Genomic DNA, 20,880 nt, shown 5'->3' on the forward strand with positions numbered 1-20,880 from the left:
ACTTGCCTCCCATTTACCTTCTAGACTATACTTTCATGTAAACCTCAGCATGCCATCTTCCACTTTTTGTGACTACGTGACGGTGCTGACTCAGGTCCAGCTTCTGAGCCACCAAGACTGCCAGATTCAGCATTAGTGCTGCCTTATCGCACATCCACATCTTATTCCACATCTAGTATTTTTCTAGCCCTAGTTTTGCTTGGAAGAGTATAGCACTTGACCTACTGAACTGCATTTTTTTTCAGACTGTTATTCCTATTTATCCTATGCACTTGCAGTCTCTCCCCAGCTTACTAGCAGCTGCAGATTTAGTAAGAACAGCCTAAGTCACTGCTGAGAACAGTGAGCAGCACTTGTCTGGGACACACTGCTGCAGAATCTAGTTTGACAGGCATTCTTCCACTAAGAATCACTGAAGATCACAACCTCAATACTGTTTCCAAACAGTCCTGCACCCACCCTACAGCAGTTTCCACTAGAAGAACACTTCCTTCCATGTACGTTGTTTAAGACAACGGCCAGAGCTTTATTGGAACTGAGACAGGTGACTCTTAGTGCTTCTTCCCCGCTCAGTGGGCCTGTCACCTTTCACAGAAGAAAATTGCATTGTCTTGACAGAATTTGTTCTCAATTCATCTACAATGCTTGTGATATCTTTGGGTTCTCCTATGTGCTTATATAACATTTACTTGAAAGTACCTCAGTATTTTTCCAGGAATTTAAGAGGTGTGACTTACAATTCTTCAAGCTGCTATTTCGCTTTTTCTTCATATAGGAGCTATGTTTCTTTTCTTTTTCTTTTTTTCACTTGGTATTCGTGTTTGCCAATTTGCAAACCACTATGAACAATGGGATTTCTTCAGCTGCTTCTGTAATATCCTAGGATGACAAAGCTCATCAGGTCCGGCTGATGTGAAAACTATAATCTCTGTATTTCCTCTTCTAGGTTAAGATCTTATCCCTCCATCACTGGTACTAATTATGCTAGGCAGATGCTATTGCAACTGATCTTTTCAAGAAGGGTCATGAAAAATGCTAGTAAACACTTCTGTCTTTTCCAGAACTACCATTTGTTGATCTCTTCCAAGCAAAGGACATAGATTTTCCTTAGATTTTCTTTTACAAGCCGTGTGTGGGTGTACTGCTGCATACCAGGCCTGATATAAAGAACAGATCTTATTCCAGGAGATTCTGCTCTGGAAAATGTTGTGTTTTTTTTTCAGTCAGTTTGGCTGCTATTGTTCAGATTACTTACAATTCAGATATACAAAGCGTTTCCTTTTCTCCCCTTTTTCCTACAGAGCCTGAAGCAATAACATTTTGAAAATCTCTTTGGTCCATCCTAACAAAAAACTTGGTCTTGAATTGGGAACATCTGTAAATAGGTACAATTTATAACATTTCTAAAAGTGGCTTTACTTCAAAAGCTAAATATACTCAATTGTATGGTTATCAGGTTACAGACAAACATAATTTTTCTGAGAAACTAAGAAAGCAGAAATTAGGAGATTATCTTTAGATATATTGTGAACTTAATCACAGAATCACTCACAAGAACACAGATGCTCAAGAGTCACGTGGAGGATGGAAACATGCTCATCACTAGGCTAACAGCATCTTTAATTGCTGCCCTTACTTACAAACAAAATTGCATCGGCGGAGAGGATTACAGTGTAGTTCAGTTTATAGTGTGAACAAATACTGATCATATTTTCGCTATTTTAACAAGATGAGCTCCTATCTATACCACAAACTACAATTATGTTCTAGCTGGGACAGGGGATGACTGACGTGGAACTTCAGCCCTTGACTTTTATATATATGTAGCACTGTGGGCTTAGTACATGAGAAATCCATGAAACACAGGCTAGCTTGGATAGGAGATAGGATCTGGGGTTTTCATTTTCCTTTAGAGACTCCAAGTTGAGCAGTGCGAGTAGAGACCGGGGCGAAAGCATAGCCAGTGCTGAGCCAGATGCCCTGTCATACAGAGCAAATTGCAGCCCCCTTCTACCTGACATTTGCCAGCCAGTGGAGAAGAAATGGTGGGGTTCTACCACAACCTGCGGCACTGCTTATGTCTGCTGTCTTACCCAGCTCCTTATGAAGCCTCATGCAAATATGGTAGCAAGTTATCAAATGATATCATCTTAACAGATATTCCACAAAAGCTTGAACCAGTGTGGAATTATGACCAGCCTTCAAGGACAGGTTCAGTAGGAGATCTATGCCTAAAGTTTAGACATTTGATCTCAGGAGTAGACTTCACAATCTAGTGCTATAGAAGAATTTGGAAGAGAATAAGGAGTCTAAAGAGCCTAAAAAGTCATACACTGAGCAGGAAGCTGTGTGCTGTTTTTTAAGGAAGTGTCTGAGACCAGCTGGATCTCACAGTCTGCTTTGCAAGTAATTTCTGATTCCTCTTCCAAATAATACCACTTCTGTCCATTCACTCACTAAACAGAGCAGAGCTCCCTTTTTTATCTTCAGAGGTGTCTTGAGGAAATATATTGGTGGCACCCCCTTTTATGGTATGAAAATGTGTGTTACTCATCTCTCTTGCTTAAAATATGCGTGAATGAAAGAGCTTAAGACTGATTTCCATATTCTCTGTGCTACAGAGTTGTTCTATCTTTATGCCACTATCAGAGAAACAGGGAAAATCACAACTGAAAATGTCAGGCATCTCCAGAGTTACAGGTTAAAAAAATCACTTCAAAATCTCTGTTTTGGTGCTGGCTTTCGAATTACGCCCAGGTTTTATTTTAGGTACCAAAGGACCAGATTCTCAGAGATTTATCTTCTTACAACCCATATGACTTCAGTAAGTTCCAAGATATTCTGATTTAGGCGAGCAAAGTCTGATTCGCTTTGGCCCTTAGTCTCTAGCAAAGCTCTCTCCTTCACTGGCAAGGTAGGGACAGAAATACGTGTTTTGCCTTTCCCATTTTATTGCCTTCTACAATTTTGTTCAGTTACAGGAGTTACATGTTCCTCAGTTATATGAGAACACCCTGCGCCGGGAACTTGACTGTTTCAATGTACCCTGGCTTAGCCTAGGTTACTTGTTCCTTTCCGAGTTGTTTATGTGCTGTTCCCTTGTCTTTGCTGTTGGGCAAATGCTAAAAATAAGAATTTGCTTATCTAATTTGTATGGATCTTCACAGTGTATGCGATTTCACTGTCTCCCTTCCCCTCGAGCAGTGGACAGATTTTCCAGACCTTATGACTATGGACTATGTTTTCATTGCAGTTATAAGTCAGAGGATTTTTCCTTTCAATACTGACTTGTCAAATGAAGACATCCAAAAATTTTCCATAGGGAATTGTTAGAGATTACAGTTTCTGTTTGCTCTGATTGGGCTCTGGACCTGCTAACTCTGATCTGATTATATTTATTTCCAGTCCTGGAAATGGAATTAGCACCTTGTATATTTGTCTTCCAGAAAACAAACAAACAAAACAACAACAACAACACTAATATCTGTGAACTGATTTTTTGTTTTTCTTTAGAATAGATGAGGAAGTTGTATTTGGTGTTAGATTAATAGATTATTCGCTTATATGACAGGAAAAGAATCAGGGTAAGCTTCCCTTTGTTGCCAGTCCCTGTGCAAAAAAGCTTTGCTAGGGATGCCATCTCAACTAAAGATCAGGTTATTCTGCCTCCAGTCCTGTCCTGTCACTGCCTGTTCTACCAAAACAGTTCAAGATAAGTTCCTGTTTGTCAACCACAACATTTTTTGTGGCAAATTTTGTTTCTGGAAAAAGGATCTGCAGTACAGAGGTCACCAAATGGGCTTTTTCTGATGTGGTTTGAATTTAATCAGAATAGGCACATATTTCAATTAGCTCTATCATGAATCAATAGAAAGTTTTAAAATGTAACCTCCGGATGGCAGTTTGAGACACCAGCTGGTTGTTCAAAGCTATGCAGACACAGTTCTTTCTGTACCCTTGCACATACCCAAAATATGCAGACAGTTTAATTCCTGTTTTAAAAGGTCTAACACAAAATATTTTCACAGCAGGAAGCATGATAGTCAATGCTAGTGTTTATCACACTGAGCATAGGTCTTAGAACATTTCAGCTGCATATCTTCTCTTACTAACTGAGATCAGTAAAAAAAAAAAAAGAGTTAGATACCCTTTAAAATCTTACTTTAGCTACAGTAAGGAAGATTAAAAATGCACTCTCTCTTCTTTCTGCATGCAACGTCCTTTTTTTGAGTTGTACAGAGCAAATGATACTAAAAAGCAACAGAGCAGTAACTAAGCTGTGACAGTTTGAAACCTCTGTGTATCCCCGCTCCGGCTGTAGAATTGTTTTATTGCTGAGCTGATCAGCATGTGTGGAGTCAGCCCATATCCTATGAAACTGTATAAGTGAGGACCAGTTAATTTTGGTGGCTCTAATGCATGTAGAAGCATCCTAGGATACTGATGTCCAGGAAAATTAGTCCAGTAAGCAGAGCAATTGACAAAGGATTTGTGAGTAACCAAAGGTCCCTAGAAACACAGCAAAGCAGAAGGAAGAAAGTGATTGTTGGCACTGCTGGCATTCAAGGGCCACAGGCCTGCAATGGTCAGGGATGACTGAAACAGGAAGCTTTGCGAGGGCCAAAGAAGAGAAAGGAACTGCTTGTGAATGTAGTAAAAACAGCTTGAGGACCAGTCAAAGAAAAAAGATATGGCCTACAATAGAGAAAGAAGTAAACTCTGATGTGGTGCAACACCATGTGTGTGTAAACTGTAATCAGTGCAGAGGGAAGATAAGATAGTATCCTGGAAGACCCTAACCTAAGTGTAAAGAGCATGCAAAAAGCAGTGCTGATGTGGGTAACCTGGCCTTTTTTTAGAACTATATTGTTAAGTAACTTAACAAGCACTGTGTGGACCTGTTTACTTTCATGATAATGTCCCCTTATGGTTGGAATTTTGCTTCTAAAGGAGCAGAACAGGCACTGCATTTGAATAATAAAGGTTTTTTCAGCAAATGCACTAGAGGTGTCATCTCCCCTCCCCCGACACACATCTGGAACCTAACCTAGACCAAAACCAGTTTAAGAGCATAGGAGCTTAACATACAGGGACTCAGTTTAGCACCCAGGTTAGTGATCAGCTGGCAAAACCTTTGGTCTATCCGTGAGTATATCTTTAGCCAGATTCTGACCCCAGTTGCATCAGAATGAATACAAATCAATTTCCAAATCAATTTCCAAGACTCTGACTGGATCTGTCCAGTAAAGTCATTGTCTCTGAAATCAGAATTCGGTACTTGCTCTGCAATCTCAGTTTTATTCTAGGATAGGTCAAATTCCTTGAGGGAATAATGAATCATCTAAGACATCTGGCAAATCTCTCTGATTGTGTGATACAGTGGTAAAATAGGTCAGCATAGTTTAGGGTTGCTTTAGAATCTACAAGATAGGAGACAGGAGTCTTTAATACCGGAGACTGACTCCGAGGGACAATGAGATCAGTTATACAGGGAAGAAGATGTAAAGAGATATGAGAGCTCTAAAAAAGAAACTGAAAAAGATTTTTAGTCTCCAAAACTAGACAAGAATAAATGTATTAAATAATTTTAAGTAATTCAATAAAGTATTGGCTGCTACTTACAAGGCAGTACAATTTCAGCAAAATAAACACTTAGCATAGTACACAACACATTGACCACTACCGTACACACTTCTGGACACATTAATATGTTAAAATGTAGGAATAACCAAAAAAAAAAAAAAAAGGAAGCAAAGGAAAGATTTTTTTAAGATGAAAACTAAGAATCATGTCCTGATAGTAAGCAAGCAGTTACAGCTTGTAGTATTTAAAGTAATATAAATGAAACACCATTCTTAACAAGAGACTTTTTCTGAAGATAGATAATGAAATTCTGGTCCCAGCAAAATTAGTGGGAACTTTTGAGGCCATCTGAAGTTATCCACACCTTGCAAGAATAATTTCTGAAAGTACATATGTCTAAAGGATGTGTACAGCCTATTCACATGGCTCACCCAGCAATTCTTAAAAATCTGTTTAATGAAGAAGTACAAGAAAAATCACAAGTAGCTGGAATTAGGTCAAGGCCTACAACAGGATATTTAATTTGGCATCCAGGAAGGGGCCTGGATTTATCATTTGTTGTTAATCTAGGCACTCTGCTTGTCCTCATTTATCTTCCCTTTGGAGCTACTGAGAAGAGCTTCAGAAATACATTTCAGCACATTGTGAAAACAGTCTATGCTCACAGCTAGTAATGAAGAAATAATGTAATTAATTGCTGTTATGTAATGGCACTTGGCAAATGAATGTGGACTGCTACAGAGTAAATAAAAGCTAGCTCTATTTCTGGAATACCGGTTAGAAACATCTTGACCAAAGACCTGGAGCGTGCAAACATTTGATTTTTTAATTCTTTTTTTTTTTTTTTTTTTTTTTACACAGAAAACATTGACATTAATGGCTGTTGGTTAAAGGTGTTGTAAGGAGAACTCTAGAGATTGAGAGCTTCTGTATCGCTGCTGAGTACAGACAGCGCAGCCTGTACACTGTACTCAGCTGCCTCTGTCATAGTCCTGCAGCTCCTTAGATCCTGTCATCTCTGCTAAGCTGACAAGGGCATTCTGTTAATTCCACCAGCTCCTGGGGACGAAGTGATGTGGTCTGAAATGAGGCCACCCGAAGAGCTGCATAGGAAATCACAAAGTACAAAAGGACTTCAAGCTACTTTCCACTGAGACGCATTCCCAGCCAGAGCCATGAAGTTTGTGTGGGGATGTTAAAAATCATCTTTTTAAGTTAATAACCTGGGATATTTTATTGCAGGAATTTTAACCACACCTACCATCTCTAGGTCTTTAAGGACCTTGCAAGGAAAACTTGATGAACAACCGCATACAGATCCACGCTAGAGCATTTCCTGTGAGAACCCTCAGGCCTGTGAAAGCATGGTGTGTTGGCAGAAAAGCTTTACTATCTTTGTTTGGTAAAGAAGCCTGCTCAGGCAGTGCTCATTTTGAGTGGAGATGTGGGTGGGATGAAATCAGGACGGCTGCCAGGCTACCCTGTGACTCAGACGAGGAACTCCCATCGATGTGTGGGGAATTCAGTACCAACAGCTAGAAAAGCTGAGACACAAACGGTGGGCGACTTAACTGGCTTGTCACACACTCTGAGGATCCGATCCTGTATGAATCAGACTCTGTATCAGTAAAGCCCCTGCTTGTTATCATCCCTATCTTTGTCCTAAAATCTAAAGCAAAATTAATCTTTTTATTTTTGTAAATGGGTCAACAAAACAGTATCTCTCCATCCTAATGACTAAGAGATTCGAGTAACCTCTTTGCCTCAATTGGAGAAATTTTAGAGTAGATTAAATTATTTGTTGCTATTACAACACAGCTGCATCAAAAAGTAAATATACAGGGGTATTTTGAGGGGATGGCTGTTTTAATTACAGCTCATAAAACATTTTCAACACACTAACTCAAAATTTTTTCTTCTGCCCACTTAGATTGATTTTTAAATTTCCTTCCCATTTCAGCTTAAACTGCTGTTCATAAAATACAGTGGGTGAGTTGGGGCTTTTGCTGATTACATTTTGAAGTTTACTCAGTTCTGAACCTTCATGTTTTAACCAGTAATTGTTTCTCTCCTGTTAATACTACTGTGAACAGAAGAACTGCTGAATTGATAAGAAAAGCAACTGGATACATCCTATTTTACTCTGTAGGTCTACTACCTAGTGATTTGATGTTTGACTGTTTGCTTTTGACCACTTAAAATTTAATTGCTGGTATTTCCTTCTGTTCAGAACTATTATATTGGAGCTGCTCATCAGAAATCTCACAGAATAGCTTATAGAATTTTAATACCTGAGTATTAAGTGGCATCACAGTTCAGCTGCAGTGCTACTGGAAGTCCTCCCAGGCCTGGCACCACTGAGGGGACGGCCACAGGTTTCATCACCTGTGTCCAGAACGAGGGGCTGAAGGACTCACCGGGACACTGGGCCACATCCACATAGCCCCTGGGGATGGGGGGAATGGATTGCTGAATCCTCTTCGTGCTTGTGGTGAAGCAGAGATCGCCACAGCAGCAACCGATACTTGCCCGCTGCCCTCCTGTGAGGCGCAACCGCCATTTTCCCCTGCACATCCCGCTCTGGGGCTCTTGGCGCCAAAACTTGCGGCCGCCCTCAGTCACACCAGGTGGCCATTTTGTCCCCAACAGCCGGCCCTGGGGCAGCCGGCCCTGGGGCAGCCGGTGCCTGTGGCCACCGCTGGAGAGGTGGCTGTCAGTGACTTAACGGCCCCGAGTGGCCTCATCTGGGAGCTATACCCGCCCTCTACCATTGGTATTCATTTAAGCGCTAGCTGTGGACCACCAGCTCCCCCCTGAGCTGTGAGGTGGCAGCGGGGGTCGCTAGTTCAGCTGTGTACTGCCCCCTGTACCGTTCCTTTAAGCCCTCACCTGCGGGCTGATTTTCTTCCTTGCCCTCGGGTCTCTCTACTAGCTGTGGATCCATCTAGCGAGGAGACTTCTCCCCCGGCCCGAAGCTGTGGGGAAGCTGTGGGGCTGCTCTGCCCCCTCAGGCCGGGCGCACCGTCAGCCCGGCCGGGCCAGGCACCCATCGCACCGCGCCCCTCCAGAGCATCAGGTATGCCGAGGCAGTAGTTTGATGTGTAACTTTGATACCCAGATATGAAAATCCCATTTTGCTCAAGGCTGGTTCCTGCTATTCTTGCAATTTTTCCTTTTCAAGGAGGCTATTTACATGTAGTGATCTTGTGGTGCACTAATGCTGCCTTCATGAAACAGTTTCTGCAAATGGAGAGAATGAAAGGGCAAGATTTGAACTTATCTGACCCGTGGTAGTCACCTTGCCTTCATTTTTCTGCAGTTCTCTGCCCTTTTTGTCGATGCCAGGGAGCCTTAGCCAGCAGGGGAGAGTATCTCACAGTTACCTTTTCAAAAACTTCCTGATTTAGCTTTTTAAAAAATGTATGCTCTACTTGTACTTGGCTGAAGGACAAGGTGAAGAAAAGGAATAAGGGAAGTTTTTCATCCTTGGGTTTTCTAGCACATATTTCTGTGAGGTTGCTCTCTTTATTATAAAGAGCAAGCCTACTTATGCTGTTTGACCAGCTAGTTTTAAACATAGACACAAGTTGATAACTTTAAACTCATATAGGCTCTCTCTTGGTCTTTGAGAGCTTGTTCAAAATCAGAATGCATTAGTGAATAAAGTTTTCAGTTCTTGTATTAGTGGTGTTGAAAGTTGTATATAAATATTTGACAGCACAAAATGTTGAGGCTTTTTTTTTTTCATTCAGTTGTAATGCAGGTGACATGCACAAGTATAAGTGATTTATCTTATGGACTGCTTCCACGGGCAGTTCTTGTGTCTGCATGTGTCAGTACTTTACTTTCACAGTGTAATTGCTTAGCTAGCAGACAGGAGAAGGAAGCCTCTGTCTGTGTTTGAGGTACAGAAGTCACTAGCTGCAGACACAACTACTAGAAGCATGTGATTTACTGAGCTTGGTGTTAATCTTTATTCAAGCTGACCTACAAGAGATACAATTTAAAAGAAAATGACAGACTTTGAACGAGTCAAATCTTTGGTGCATAAGAATCAATTGCAGAACATTTAATTTGTTGAAGTCCTGAAGTCCTGGGGTGGTTGCAAATGGCTTAATGTTACTGATTTTCCTGGGAAAGACTGTTTCAGTGACCATACTAATTCTGCCCTTCCTTTGGTGTTTTACATACGGTGCTTATGGAATTACTCTTGTTTCAAGGCTTTTTGAGCATTCACCGTAGTAGTGTGTGCTTCTCAGGGCTTCTTCAGATGGATTTCAAACCATAAAGCTCAGCAGCTGGAACAAAGGAAAGGACGCTTTTAGTTGCTAAATGTGAAATTAATCCTTTGCCTGCAGATGTGTTTCAAAATGTTTAAGAAAACTCATGGTGATTTCCTTTATTCTGCTGAGGATGTGCTATTTTTGAAAATGTATTGGGAGGGGTCAGTATTTCTTACTATGCTATTTCCATTTGTCCAAGGTATTTTATTGACTTTGCTGTTATAATTAACTGTATTCTTGATGCTATTTCTGAACATTTCTGTTACTCTTTTTACCTCTACTTTGGTTACTAAGTATGGGATTTTTACTATTCTTTTTATCTCAGAATTCCTGAGCTCTAATCCTATGTGCTATATTGGCTCAGTGCAGACAGAGCTACTGACTTGCTCTTCATCCTTGCTCTCGAGAAGTGTTTCACCTTTGAACACCTGCTAGTTGTCACCACCTGTGGATAGCAGTGAAGAGTCCTTTGGAACAAACTATGGCTATCTAACATCACTCAAGCATTTATTTGTAGCATTATTTCAAGATGGATCAGTTCCCCGATCTCTTTCATCATGCGTTTGGCACATCAGCTTTGCTGGCAGAGTAGAAGGATCAATAGGGAGACAGCTGAGAATAGGAACAGTTTAAGTTGGCAGTATTTCTAAGACAATAGCATGAAAAACCCAATTAGGGTGTATGGATGCCCTATATAGATGCTGGAAACAGTTGGCTTGATTGGTAAGGCAAATAGGAATAGATGGTAAGCTGTCAAAAGGCAGGATGTTTTATTAACAGAGTTAAAAGGCCTCAGGAAAAATTGCAAGTTGATGTTGGAGAATATTCTTTAGTGATCTCTTTACATGCAGCCCTGTTACACTCTTTCCAGGCTGTTGGGCTCACTGGACCTTTGATCTGACCCAATACAGCTGTTATTTTTTTCCCACTTACAGCTTTTGTAGGTGGGTTGTTAGGGTAGCAAGAGGGGATGTTAAAACCATAAAAATCACTATGAAATTTGGACACAAAATGCATTTACTTGAGATGTATGAAATCTGTAGCTTACAGGGAAATAATGACATTTAACTAAGTATTAGAGTGCATTTGTATATGTAGAGGAGGTAAGTGGATTGGAGAGCAATGTGATCTAATTGCTATATTTCTTCAATTAAAAGTCAATATGGATATACATCTCTTCAGGGTGATCATGCATTTTAGTGACTGGAATATGCAGTTGCAGTGATGCTTCCGGAGGTGGAAGGAACGGTATTTTGAAAATGTGGAACAAGTTTTGAAGAGGCTTTCCAGGGGAACATTTTGCCTTTTGAAACTTAACTTCAAAAGATTTTTCTGGTTTCCCCTAATGGCTAACAAGAATCAGAATATTTAAATTTATAGCACTTAAAATTGCTGCCTTTAACTTGCACTATATACCAAGGTGTGAATATTATCTCTGCTCTATGCAAACAGGAAGACTGTTGCCCAGGACTAAACATCTTTTCAGCAACTTTTTTACAAAGTTGCTAAGTAGCTATATTTTTGCTAAGTAGCAATATTTTTATATTAGTTTCATATCCAAAAGCCTCGAATGAAATTGTAGACTTGTTGGGTTCCCAACCACACACACACACAAAAAAGGAGTCTTTGATCTAAATATGTGACAATCTAAAAGATTTGAATGACCTAGCTCTTCCTTTAGCCTCAGTAGTGAAATATCTGTCAATGGAGTTGAGAATGCATTTTTCAATTGCTGCGTTATACTTGGGTGCAATTCTGAGGTTAATTAGTCACGTCTTCATGAGGTGGGAGCTTGAGTATTTTTTCCATACGAAATGGAAGTGTGTATCCATGTGTATACCTAGCAGTATATTGTAACTCCCAAAATCAGGTACTAATTGATAATTAGTGGTTTACTGAGCAGATTACACTAACATAAAACTTTGTCAAAGTGCATACATTTGTATATCAATTGAAGAGGGAAAAAATCAAACCAAGATGGTGATTACAAACATCTGTCTTTCTGTTCCAGAGCAAACATTTGTCTTATTTAAGGTGTTGCACCATTTTGGGGATGGAAAAAAGTTTAAAAATACATTCATGTTTACATTCCTTGTACACTAGTGACTCTATTCTCATTTTTGGTTCGTTTATTTAATCATTCATTGCTCATTTCAAAGCTGCTTTTGGACTGGAAACTTGTCTCATTTGGCCCCTTTTTAGCTGGTGTTATTTCTGGATCTATGTATTACACATTTCCACTCTGAAAGCAAAAATTGTATGAGAGATTGAGAGGACTTGTCAAAATCATCAGCTTGTCACTATAACCAACTGACATTTGAACTGTCAGGTTTTATGTTTTAACAAATGCAGTTTCAGCTCCTTTAACTGCTTGCTGCTTGAATGTTAAGGTAATTCTGGCAGAATATACTTTCTGAACAGCTAAAAATAGCAAGTTTGTCTTAATGGCTTCAAAAGAATGCTGATATCCTGGAGACATAGTGGGTAAAGTAGTTCAGGCAACTCTTACATTTGAAGAAACAACACCTGACTGCCCAAAGCAAGTTTCATAGGACTAATCAGTGTCCTTTACTTAAATCTAGAGCTGTGAAAACAATTATCATTAGATAACTTTTAATTCATCGTTGAAGACCTGTGGTACAATCTTTTGTACCTTGTGTAGAAACAATCTTGTTTTAGAGAGGATAAAGACACAGCTTCTCTTACCTATCATTCAGTCTTAGTTTGGATCTTCCATGACCAGTTAGAAGTTGTTCATTGCTTGTTTAATACAGGCTATACAATTTCATAATCAATGGAATTTTTACTGTGAATGGAATAATAAATACACTATCCTTGCAGAAGTCCTTGCAAGACTGCAAGGAACAGTGGACCTGGATAACTCCTGAGGATACTTCTGAAACCAACATTCCATATTCTTAGTTTCTATATAAACAAATTATATTCTCCAAAGGGCTCCATCTAAAATGTGCTGAACTAAGGAGATAAGAAACTTGGTTTATTCATAAGCATTACCAGTGTAACGAGACGAATACTTGTTAGAGAAAGGGCATCAGTAAAGATCTGTTGGAGAAAATTTTCTTCAACTGCATCAAAACTGGTAAGTGTATTAGTGATAATTTTGCTGGAAAATACTGAGATTTTCTGGCACAATGAAGCTAGTCAGACCGCTTTCCTGACATCTAGCATGTTCTGAATCCTGTGCCAGGTATAAGTTGCTGATGTGTTCTGCATTCTCATGAATAATATTTGAAAACTTTAGCATCTCTAAGTGTTCATTAGTTGTAATCATTATTTTCTTGGCTCATGTAATCATTACTTTCTTGGCTTAAAATTCCTGAATTATAGAGAACTAACTTTGAGTTTGTCTTTGGAAATGTGTGTGTTCCAATAACACCTTTATGCACTGAAGTGAATATAACAGTTCTGCTGGTCCATCCATTCACAAGCACTTGGTAAAATAAGCTATCTCATCATTTTGCTCTGGACTGTAACAGTATCAATCATTCATTAATCTTCACAAGATTTATTTGCTTCCAAGAAGGCCAATTGAACAAAAGTAATTAGCATAAGGAAATATTCTGGGGGGATAAGATGGGGGAAAGATTTTAAGATTAAAAGATCTCTTAAAAAATTTTAACTAGAATAACTTGTACCTGTTCTTACTCTTTCCATCTTTGTTTTAAAATTATGGAAGTAAAGAGGAAGCTGAACTTGAAACAGATTATCAGCAGTGAAATGTTGTTAGTGGTAAAATAGAGGACGAATGTTTTCTAATAGAAAAATAAGCCCACATTTGGGTTACAGTTACATACCTGTAGTCCCAATGCTACCAAAAATGATGCAGAAATCACTGAACTTTTTTTCAGTTCTCCCAGCTTTGTGTATGCATTGTCCTTCCTTAGTGCACAGGGAAATAGTCACTGTCACCAAGAAGAAACTGAAGCAGTACATCCTTCAAAGGTAGGGGAGCCTCTCATGGACAAAAACACTAAATCGAAGAGCACAAGATCAAACTGCCTCATCTGGAAGCGCCTTGTTTGAAAAACTGGAGATTCAGTTCAGTTCTGCAATGAGACCCAGGCCAACAGTCAGCTACACAGAGCTGTAGCTCTTTACAGAAGCCGGTCCCACTTGAGGAAGTCGTAATAATAGTGTTGATTAATATTGACCAGAACTTCCTTGTTCTTTTGTTGGCATCACTTAATGTGCAGCAAGGTAGCTATTTACATCACCTTCGTCAGTTCTTGGAATAGAACAGAAGAAAATGAGTGGAAGTGTTTCCAAATATTTGCAGAGTATGAAATCCTGATCTGGCAGCAAAACTTAGCTTTGCTTCCTTTGCATCTTAAATCCATGAGAGGTATAACCGGTGTGACTGAAGAGCTGAGTATTTATGACTGGAGATGAGTCGTGCTGTAAAGGACTGGTGAGGCCAGATCAAGTTGCATCCTAGTGGAGGAGAAGGGAAGCAGCAGCCATAGGACTGCTGCACCAGGTGATGTGGGTGTGTGTCCCCTTTCTAGGGGGACATGATCTCTTCGGTGTTACAGCAGACCTTTACTAACAAGCTAGGAGTTGGTTTTATCTTCAACTTAAACTTCATGGATTATTTTTGCCCATGTTTCTTCACTCAACCTTGTTCCTAGATAAATGTGTGGATGGATATAAAGAATGTCAGCTGTGAAAACACCTAAGTATTTTGCTGTTCTCCCCTACCTCTTTGGAGATAAAGCAAAAATAAGAAAAAAAACTTGTATTTTTAGCTATGACCAGCCATGTGACAAAGAAATAGCTGGTAAGGTTGCTTTAAAATAGTAAGGAACTTCTTCAGCAATAACAACTTTCCATCCCCACTTAGCACAGTCAGCTGTATAAACTAACATTTTTGAAGAAAGAGCTTGGATTAGGCTCAAGCCTATACTTAGCAGCCAAGTCTCAGGTCTGAGAATGAAGGTTTAACCCTTATATGGGATACTACTAGATACTGGTAGAAGTAGGTAAACAGTTGGAAACAATGAGATGGTGAATTGTTTGTTCTTACATTGTCTGCAACTGTCAGCACTTATAAAAAATTACTGTCATTCAAAATAGTTTGGCAAATGTTTCATAGGAGGGAAAAATAGGTCTGTTAAACTCATCAGAACCCACAGAGAAAAGATTAATCTATCCAGTAACTCACGCTTAAAAATAGTTGTTCAGACCCAGTTGATAAGACAAACTTAATAAAAATAAAAATAAAAAAATTTAAAGTATAGTTGAAGCCTTCAAGCCTCTACACAGCTGATAATGGCTTCTAACATGAAGCTGTGATTATTACTCAGGCTTACTGTTATAAGGTCCTTAAGTCACCATGCATGGGCCCCATGAACAGCAGTAGCAATTCCTGAGTTGGTCTGGTGTGCATATTGATATAATGCATAGTTTTATTGCTCATGAGGATGAGATCAGTGTCTTGCCTGAAGTCTTGCAAGGCTATATTTTGACAGCAGTTGGATTTCTGTTGTGAAACTGTGGCCTGAGTGTGGAAGAGTCTTTCCTTTTGTATTCTTCTTCCCACATAGTTTTAGTGGACTTCCAGCACTGTAAGTATGCTAGAATTGTGCTTTCAAGTATATTCTCCTTAAAACGTCACCTGTGTTAGCTAGTCAATTACTGCTGCATTTCATTACTTAGTTTCAGTGCTGTCTTTTAGAAAAAAGTTGGAGGATATTGATCTGATTTTATGCAACTGAGACACAGTAAAATAGCAGAGTACAATTATTAAATGCTTCCATTTATCATTCAAGTGTTCACACTTAAGATGTTCCACTTAATGACCCTTAAAATAGCCACTTTAAATGATTCCCTTTCAAACAAATGAGAAATACATGCAAGTGAATCATTAACAATTTTTATAACAAACATCAAACATTACAAGGGACATTGAACTGAAGCATACACTGAATCATGTGCTCTTAAAAATAAGTGCTTACTGACCTTAGAAGATATAATTGGGCTTTTGAAACATCTTAGGGATTCAGCCAAAACAAACTGCTGTGCATTAGCTATTGGAAAAAAAAAAAATCATTCAACTGGCAGATCATGTATTAGGCTATCACGCAACTTTATCTGTTTCCAGTTCACACAGAATCTAGGAACAGGATCAGGACCTTAATGCAGATGAAATCAGAAGAAATGAAAATTCATGAGAAATACTGTCACTAAATTTAGTCGATCCTTATTGCAAGTCAGGCCCTCAGTAAGTACAGAGCTTTCTGGCAATGTTTTGCATTTGCTGTCTTTTTTTCCTGCTGATCTCTTCAACCTATACTGCCAGATCATGCCATAACTCTGCTGTGGGAGATCGGTACCTGACTAACTTCATGTTCAGGTTTGTCAGTAACAGTTGACATCATCTGATGTACAGGCCCGCTTAATTCAGAGACATACCCCCTGAAGGCACATCTCACAGGGATGTAACTTGTATTTAGGAGCTGCAAACTGAAGAAGGAAGCTTAAATTGTGCAAGTAAAACCTACATGTGCTGCCTTGGGTAGACTAATTATTGCTTGGCCATGCTTATTTACTTCCTGTTATACCAGCTGTTTAGTACACTGGCCTAATTTTCAAGGAGGCACTAAAATCTGATATTTTACAGAAAGCGCTGTTCATCATACACACAGTTTGGCTTGTTGCAAGCACAGGGCTAGGATTTCAAGGGAAGCTTCATTCTGGCTTTTTATGTACTCAGAGTAAAGGCACCAGACTCTGCATAGTACAAGGTAGGGGCTTAATGTGAACTAAAAGGTACTGGTTTTGTTGTTTTGCAGCTAATAAGTGGAAGTAACACTTATTTGAAGAGGAAAGCTACACCCTTCTCCAATGGGAATTCTGCACCCATGAGTATGAAAATGGAATTGGCTTCATGGATGTCACAGTGGAGCCTTTTGATTTGAGCCCCTCATGATGTTGAGGATCATCAAGGAGAGCTGACTCCATGGCTGGACCCTTTTTTGTGAACAGCTTTAGATGTGGAGAATCCAGACACGATAAAGCAATATTCTGGAGATGGGAAAGCAGAATGTGGAAATAACATTTTAGGTGGGCAATACTCAAAATCTGCACCATGTACTTATAGCAAAATAGTATCCTGTTCTTTGGCCTCAAATTAATTTGAACTTATCCATCAGCCCTTCCTAATTTTGTAGTTTGATCTTAACTTCAGTAGAAGTAGATATAAGGTCTTAACCAAGGACAATCAAAAAGGAAGCTCTGCTCAGATGCCAGCTGGCTAACAGCAAAGCAGGTCACTTTCCTCTCAGCTCTGGGTGGAAATAATTCTCTTCAGATGTGCTGCAGCAGTAACAGTCCTTGGCCTTTCTGTGCTGATGAGTAAAGGCCTGAAGAAACTTGACTGCAATATTTAAGTGGCTCTTCTAGGGCACTGACAATAGTAGAGAAACATGCTGGCAATCTGTTCTTGATCCTAATTTAAGATGCATGTCTTCCTCAATAGCAGGTACGACAACTTAACCCTTCAAGGCCACAGAGATTAATATACAGTATAAATTTGATGGCTGTTTTCTTCAGAGTCATGATATGAAAGCTCAGGACTGTTGTGATACAGATCTGATGAGCCTCTCCATGCTCTTCTTACAACTCCTCTTTCGCTTTTTAGTGTTATTTGCTCAGTATTGTTACTGTTACTTCCTTCACTTACAAGTCTACTAGGCTCCAAGACAGCAGGTGCCTCTTCACCAATGTGGATTATGTTATTTCCTGCTTTTCCTTCCTGTGTTCTCTGCATTAGCCCTTAAATAAATTTCACTAAGTCTGTCAAACAAGATTTAGTATTTATGTAGACTCCTTTCTTAACAGTTCATATTTCTTCCTAGTTTTGTGATCTCATCTCTTGTTTGGTTTTCTAGCATCCAGCCATCAACTGAAAGCAGGCTCACTTCATTTCTCCCTCTCTGCCTCTTTACTTTTCTTCTACAGCCCCTCTCTGAAAATGAATACCATTGTTACTAAGCCTTGTCTTTATGCTAGCAATTTCTTCCAAATGTGCAGTGGGACATCTTCCTACCCAGTAATCACCGTGTTTCAGTCTATAGTATAGAAAAAAGTTTTAGGAAACCGCTTACAGGACTCTTAAGCACATAAATGACACAAACAGCTTTAATGTTTAAAATGTGGTATTTAGTTAAAATATAGTACCTGAAAAGGTAATTAAAATGATGTACAGTGGTTGGAACTGTTGGGAAATCGAGTGTACTTTATTCAAATTAGAGGCACAGGAACAAAAATATTGTCTGGACACCCTTTCTCTTTACAGCTATTTCCTGCATTACAGATAAGACAAACAAGGACAAGAAAATAATTTACTGTCTATATCCTGCTGAAGCTGCAGGTAATTTAACAAATGCAAAGGTGACTGTTCAGCAGCAAAACGGACGTGTTTTTTGCCTGTGGCACAAGGCAAAAGATAGTTTTCATGTATATGCTGTCAGATTAACAAAACTGGTTTTCTTAAATGTATTTTGGCATGGGGAATGGTTTGGAGTAAGGTAGTAAAAATAGCATCAGTGAGAATGCATGGACCAACCTCTTTGGGTGTTCCTCTTGTAATCCTGTTTCTTCACAGAATTCTTTCCCCAAGATGCTATCTACCTGAGGTAGCAGGAAAACAGAGTTGCCTAAAATTCTTGTAGTGATTTGACCTTCAAGAAGCAAAATCTCTCCATGTGTTCCTGCTGAGCTTCCAAAAATGCTGGAAAGCAAGCTTTGCTTATAAGTGCTTGTATTTGAAGGTGTCCTTAAAAAAACAATATGAAGCATGTGGGGTGTTCTACAGTGATAAAAACAAAAATGAGCTTAAAGCATAAGCATATTAGTGTGTATTAAAAGCATTATCTGTGTAATGGAGATAACGAAAAGCGATTGCTTTCTTATTGCCTGCTATGTGTATGCAGTGGATCTGAGAGGGGGTTTCACTATCTGAGGATAACAGGAAAAGTATATGCTCTGGGTTCCAGCTGGGGGCTTCCATGGCTAGATCAGCAGGCAGACTTCTAAGAGAACATACAGAAAAGACCGGTATCCACAGGATGAAGTATATGTTTGTGCAAGAATTTTCAATGGTCTGACAGCTTGAAAGCGTATCCTCTCTTCCAGCTTTAGGAGAAAATAATGTGCTTTTGAGAGGTGGGTCATCCACACCACGTTAATCTGCTGTGTAACTGAACATGTCAGAATGAAAAGTACTGCTCTAAGTTCCAGTAAGGTGCTGTATAGTCTAAGACAGTAACTCCCAAATGCACTTATTTTACTTGTAATTATCTAAGGAAAAATCCTTATACCCCATTTGGTCTGCAACCAATTATAAGAAGCAGGAAGCTTCTTCATGTAGAACTGATCCATCTTGAAGCCAAGACAAAAGCTCCCACTAGCATGGCATTATCAAGGGCAGGAACCAGGTTAGCTCCCATTAAAATCAATCAAACTTTAAAAAATAAAAATAAAAAAAATCTCATGCTAACTTTGTTTGTGAAACTCTATCTTGGTCAAGTGGCATAGTTTATGGTCATAGGCAGATGTACAGAAAAATGGGCAGGAAAACAAACTGGGTCTATAGAACATGTCTAGAAAAAGTTTCAGGTCTGAAACCAGTGGGTGTTATGTGAAGTCTTCCAACAAAAAACAGTTGGATGCTGGAAAACCCTTCACTGCTGGAAGACAAGTCAAGTCATTCTGTCTTAGAAGACCGCAGTAATGATAGGAAGCAGTGTTGCGTATTTTTTTTATGTGAACTGTGTAGCATCTTCGTTCCTGAAGGCCCTGAGAAACAAGATCCAACTTTGTAAGCTGTGCCTTGAGGAGAGGCCTAGATGTGACCGGGAGATGACCATGTGTGAACCGTTCCAGCTTATGTTAAACAGTTTTATATGATTTTGGAGTTTCATATTGAAAAAACATTAGTCCTTTTCCTTGTAAGGGGGTCAGTGTAGACTTTATAGAGACAGATTTTCAACTATTCTCTAATGATTTAAAACTGTGGATTGTGCTTGCAAGGAAAATACTGTAGTAGTCTTTTACAGAATATCCAGTTTGCAAGAATGCATGCTTATTTGCATACACAAATGTCTCACTTTATAAGCATAGATTTAGAAGCAGCAGCTGAAAATGAAGTCTCCGCTGTCTTACTACAACATTGTTTTAAAAACCTTACAATATCTATATGACTCATGTCTTAGATGATATCATGTGATGTCTGGAAAATAGATTTTGAGGCAGAAGCAATATAATGGCGCTTTGCATTGATTCACATTTATTTAAAGAAGTATGCATAATATTGGCCTCCCACAAAAAAAACTTCATGAAATCAGAGTAGAAATAAAGGCAAAGGAAGCATGATAAAAGGGCTACAATCAGCATGTATCAGTTTAACCGGATGAACTCATGTTAATATTTCTCAAATGACAAATAAAAATTATATGGTCATGAAATCCCTTCCAAAGCTAATGGACAAAAACATAGGGCAACCAAAGCCACAAACTCATCTTATTGACAATGTGAAGAAATGGAGGGAATAGTGTTGGTTACCTTCAAATCTTTCAAGTAATCTTTCAAGCAAACAGTTATATGATAAAAGTAATAGAAGCTGGTATGTATTAGGCCCTTGCATACAACTTGGTCTCCAGCCCCAAAACTGCAAGCACTGCTGCAGACAGGCTGGGAATGCCTCCCTCTGGCACCAGTGAACCTGGAGCTAAGATATTAGAGCCCAGTTGTAGAAGCTATTGAGTTTCTTTTCTGAGAGGCTAGGCAACTTCCAGTCCTGAGTTTGAAGTTGTTCAGAATTGGGCTTTGGGAATGCTTGCTACTATTTATGTTGAAGAATGAGTCATCCTATTTGCTTATTACTGTAATTGTCTATAAAGAAAAGTGATTACGGTCCTCTAGTTGACCTTACCTGCCTAAATACGTTCCATAATTTAGTGGTGTTGCTGGCTGAAGGCAATTTGGGTGCCAG

At 39.3% G+C, this 20,880-nt stretch overlaps 1 long non-coding RNA gene across 2 annotated transcripts in view; it reads left to right on the top strand.

Annotated features, from left to right (window-relative positions):
- Positions 1–8,520: 8,520 nt before the first annotated feature.
- The window catches only part of LOC125183355 (uncharacterized), a 57,541-nt gene continuing 45,181 nt past the window's right edge, over positions 8,521–20,880 (top strand). The window contains exons 1-2 of one of the 2 annotated variants that reach the window (XR_007165206.2): positions 8,525–8,659; positions 16,679–16,949. This is a non-coding gene — a long non-coding RNA (uncharacterized lncRNA). Of the gene's footprint in view, positions 8,660–16,678; positions 16,950–20,880 lie in introns of both variants that reach the window. The other variant, XR_007165207.2, reaches the window with a different exon arrangement.

Source organism: Anser cygnoides, chromosome 12, assembly GCF_040182565.1.
Source record: "Anser cygnoides isolate HZ-2024a breed goose chromosome 12, Taihu_goose_T2T_genome, whole genome shotgun sequence".
NCBI classification, from domain to species: domain Eukaryota; kingdom Metazoa; phylum Chordata; class Aves; order Anseriformes; family Anatidae; genus Anser; species Anser cygnoides.